Consider the following 5,033-nt stretch of genomic DNA (forward strand, 5'->3'; position numbering starts at 1 on the left):
GATATCTCCCGACCTCTGACCTCGGTCTTGGTCATGACACCAAACATCATTAAATATATTTTTTTGTAATCATATATGTTCTGTTTTATTTTTCATAATAGTCCATATTCTAATAAAATAATTCATATGAATATTTGCCGAGTCATACCATGCACTAAATATTAAATGTGCTTATTAATGTAAAAAATTGAGGGAAAAAAGAAGATAAAAAGCTTTGATAATAAAATCTTTTTGAAGCTGTCGGTGAATATTCTTTTCTGAGTACCCATTTTTATTGACGAGTTGACGATGATGTCACTTTTCGTGGAAGTGACGTATCTAGAGTATATTCATGAGGAAGGTTTTAACGAAAAATTTAGGCTATGCTTGTTTCTATCTTTTGAAATTGTTATAAAAATTTTAAAATTTGAAAATATTTTTATTTTACGGTATTTTCATTTCTTCTTAAGAAAGTTATTTTATATATACTAAAAACATCATTATTTTTCAAGTTGATTTTGTATTCATTCTATAAAAAGTATTCTATTATTGTATTATAATCAAAATAATTTGGTAGTTTATTATTATATTTTAGCGATTTTGATCTTTTGTTATAAAATTTTTTATTTTTTAGTATTTCATATTTTAATATTTGAAATTTTAGTTAGAAAGCTTTTCAACGCTGTGTCGGTGTCACATTAGCGACATGTCGAAAAAACTAATTTTTTTTAAAAAAACAAACATAGTAGACTAAAACTAAAATATATTAACATAAAAAACCGAATTCTCAAAAAACGAATAGATATCATATATTTTTTCAATATTTAACATAACAAGAAATATTTTAAATTATAATTTTAAAATGTTGAGACACTGCTGTCACAAAATTAATTTGCAGAATTATCACATACATTTTACATGACCATCATCCAACATTGTCGAAATTTTAGGATGCATGAAAAAATGATAATTCCATTCACATGAAATTAAAACCATTGTAATATTAATTAATAATAAAACTAGTCATATTCTCTTGATATAAATTCATTCCCTCTTGGTAGTTAATTAAAAAAATACAACGTAACATGAGCAAGTAATATCAATGACAGTCAATCTTTTTGTGAATTTTAGAGAATGACTGTTTCTGATGGTATAGCGATATTTATGAAATCTAATCTTGATGGCAGATTGGTCGGACCGGAATTCAAAAGCCTCCGCCAACAGCCAGTCATGGAGGAGCCCAACAATCGACCTCGTTAACATCCGTCCCCAAATGTTGAGTGTAAAATATTGGAACCAAGGAAAGCCCTCTACTTCTCAAGTCCTTGACTACTATCCGGGCACCATTGGAGTCCTGCTTGTTAATTAATGATTTAAAAGAATAAGATTAGTTTAAATGGAAGCATTAATTCATATAGGTACAGAAATTTATTTAGTTTTTGAATATTTTCATACTGAATTATAATTACACCAAACCCCAAAACAAAGTTTAATTAATTATTATATTGTTTTATATTATATTCCGCGAAGAAGTAAATTAAGATATAGGATTAATTCCACTAAGACATGGTCCTGATAATAAAAATATTTAATGGGTTGTATGAAAATGTATTAATATATATTTCTTAGACTATTTTCCCTATTAAAAACACAAATAACAAAAATTATGATTCCATAAATTAATTAAATGAAACCAATTTATAGAAGCACACCTTGCCATGTTCTTCGTGGAAAAAACTACTCCTTTCTTGAACCTGGTTTAATTTTTTACAGTAATTATTTTTGGCTGTAAAAATAGATAATTCGATGACATTCACATGATTTCCCAAAATATCTATCCAATAATGTATGTTAAAATTTTGGTCTTACATTGGAAAATGCGAAGCTAAAATTGCGCGTGTGTAGGGATGTAAATGAGCCGAGCTGTTCGCGAGTTTTTCGGATCTCGGCTCGTTAAAAAGCTCGTTCGGGCTCGTTCGTTAAGCTTATCGAGCCGAGCCCGAGCCTTATTTTGGGCTCGACAATTTTGTTGAGCCGAGCTTGAGATTAATGATGTTCGGCTCGTTAACTCGTGAACATGTTCGATAATAGGTTCGTGAGCTCAAAATTGAGCTCGGCTCGTTTAGCTGGCTCGTGAGCTCAAGCTCGAGCTCAGCTCGTTTAGCTGGCTCGTGAGCTCGAGCTCGGCTCGTTTAAGTGGTTCATGGGCGCTGCTAAAAAAAAGGTAATATCAGCGACGGTTTTTACTAAACCGTCTTTATAAAAACCGTCGCTATATAGCGACGGTTTAGTAAAAACCGTCTTTATAAAAACCGTCGCTATATAGCGACGGTTTAGTAAAAACCGTCGCATAATAAATTAAGCGACAGTTTATTAAAAACCATCGCTATTATAGCGACGGTTAACACCAAACTGTCGCTATCAGCGACGGATTTAGAAAACCGTCGCTAATAGCAACGGTTTTGGGGTTTAGGGTTTTAGCAAATTTTTGGTAAATTATCGCGTTTAGAGTCGTTTGTAACATTTGCACTTAGTCATCCTGAGTGTTTATTAAATGGATATATCTGTTGTCCTTACAATCGAAAAAAATGTCAGAACAAACCATATTTAGACGAAATTACAAACCATTTGTGTTTCCTATTAAAAATTACAAAATTGTTGATGTCAATCGAAAAAAGAGTCTTGGATACTACGAACCATTTGTGTTTCTTACGCAAGCCTCGCAAGTTGTGTATTTGACTTATCCAACAACGAAGAGAGCAGAATCAGATTGGATGCATGTGAGTACTCTACGTAGGCGAGCTTATGCCACTGATGTTGAGCCAAATACTGAGCATAATCAAATTGATGGGAACGATGCATTTCAAAACAACGAAAGTGGACCTCATGACATCTCAACTCAATTTCTTTTATCGTTTCAAAATCTAGTCGATGTTAATGTTATGTACGACAACGAAATTGATTTGAACTGAAAGTGAAACAGAAGAGGTTCAATATTCGAGCGACGATGTTCGTGACATTCAATATCCGAGCCCGAGCTTCATAAATTCTCAATGAGCCGAGCCCGAGCTTCAAACCCGAGGCTCGTAACGAGCTCGAGCCGAGAAAAAAGTGAAACGAGCCGAGCCCGAGCCAGTTACGGCTCGGCTCGGCTGGGCTCATTTACATCCCTACGCGTGTGCTACTACTTACAGAATGTTGTGCAGAATCTGCAGAGGAATAGCGCGTGTATGGGCGGCTCAGTGCCTTCATTTAATTTTTTTAAAAATATTAGGGTTTTTTAAATAAAATAAAATACAATTAGTGCGTATTTTATAACATATTATGGAGCATATAATTAGTTATAATTGAACATTTAGGAATAAAATTCAGCTACTTTTTATTTAAGAAAAATAATTATCTCTATTCATTTCAGACCAAGTCTCTACTTTCCTTACACTCTATAAAGTACTAATTTGAATTTTCGTAAAATAAAATGGGAAAGGAAAATCAAGCAAGAATTTCAAAGGAAAAAATTCAAACATATGTTTTATAATATGAAATAAATTATGTTATATATCATGAACTTCAACGATGTTATTAAGACAAATTAATTTTATAGCAATGTATTTTGAAATGAGAGAACGAAAAAAAATGAAAGAAAATTAATTTTAAATATTTATATTTTGAGTTAATTAATAACATCAAGGTGGTATTTAATTATGTTTAATTAGAAGAATAATAAGGAATAAAGAAAATGACCTGAATTTGAGCTTGAAGGAATCTAATATGGCGAATGGCTTCTGTCAAGACAGAAGCAGTTACACCTTCAAAGCTATTTTTATCAAGTAAACAAAATGGGTTTTTTAGTTAAAAAAAAAAGGTAATCAAAATGGTTGTTTTTTAATAAAAATAAATTGGTCTTTTATTTCATTTTTAATTTATTTATGGGTTTTATGTTATAAAAATGGTAAATTTGATAAGTTACTCGGGTGCTATTGTATACATGTGGTTGCAAATTAATTTTAGGAAAATTACAGTTTTAATTTAAATTTCACGTGTTCAAAATCACAACATAATTCTCGAGAAAAAAATGAATGAAATTGTCAAAAATTGAAAATTACAAGACTAAAAACCAAAATTTGACTATATAGATGATTAAAGTAGTAAAAAAACAAACATACGGAACAAACATTTTGATTTTCCTTTGATTTCATGCATTGTAATGAAATTTCGAAAAATGAATAATTATTCTTAAATTTTTTTAACGTTATTTTTTTAAGCTTTAAAGTTCATTCTTACAAATTATAATAAATCATATCCTCTCAAAAGTTTTGATGTTCATAAGTAGACCAATAGTTAGAGTTCATAGGTTCGAATACCTTTCCGAAGGAGGAAACAATCTGGTGAAGAGCTGTAATTTATCACCTAACTTCTCCTTTCTTACCCGCGGCATATAAACGTCGTGAAAATCATATGAAAAAATTATTTGAAATTTATTTTTTCGACGATTTATATTTGTTTATTTTCTAAATTAGTAATTAATTATTACATTGAATATATATTTATTATATTATCACAGGAAATATTATGAAATGCAAATATATTTTATTGTTATATGATTTAAGTTGTTAAAGAGAGATCCCTGACCTTCAAAGCTGGTTGAGGTGAAGAGTGCCGAACCCTAGCCTTCTTTGGTACCCCCACCATTCCCAATGCTGTTGCACTTTAAATCCAACAAAAAAAATTATTAATCATGAATTGAATCTGACCCCAAATTTTAGAATTTGACAGGTAAATTTTCTAAACAAATAAACATATTTTTTTAATGTCAGATGTTTTAAATATTTCGAGCGCAATTTTAACAAAGAATTCAGGTTATGATTGCATGCCAAGAAAAACCAATAAAGTAACAATAATGAATCTTTGAACATCAATATATCACAACACGCCAGGAATTTATGTCAAATTATCAGAAAATATAAATAACAGTAAACACGTACCAGAATCCATTGATTGATCTAGCGCCAGAGTTATGGATCTTCCAAGACAACAAAGAATTGACCACCTTATTC

The 5,033-nt window shown here is 30.7% G+C and overlaps 1 long non-coding RNA gene across 1 annotated transcript; it reads right to left on the reverse strand.

Annotated features, from left to right (window-relative positions):
• Positions 1 to 1,234: 1,234 nt before the first annotated feature.
• LOC140842171 (uncharacterized) lies at positions 1,235 to 3,780 on the reverse strand. Its single transcript, XR_012120315.1, has 3 exons — positions 3,721 to 3,780; positions 1,692 to 1,733; positions 1,235 to 1,336 (listed from the first exon to the last, which is right to left on the reverse strand). It is a non-coding gene; the product is annotated as an uncharacterized lncRNA (long non-coding RNA).
• Between the last annotated feature and the right edge of the window lie 1,253 nt (positions 3,781 to 5,033).

This window comes from Primulina eburnea, chromosome 9, assembly GCF_022965805.1.
Source record: "Primulina eburnea isolate SZY01 chromosome 9, ASM2296580v1, whole genome shotgun sequence".
Classification (NCBI taxonomy): Eukaryota; Viridiplantae; Streptophyta; class Magnoliopsida; order Lamiales; family Gesneriaceae; genus Primulina; species Primulina eburnea.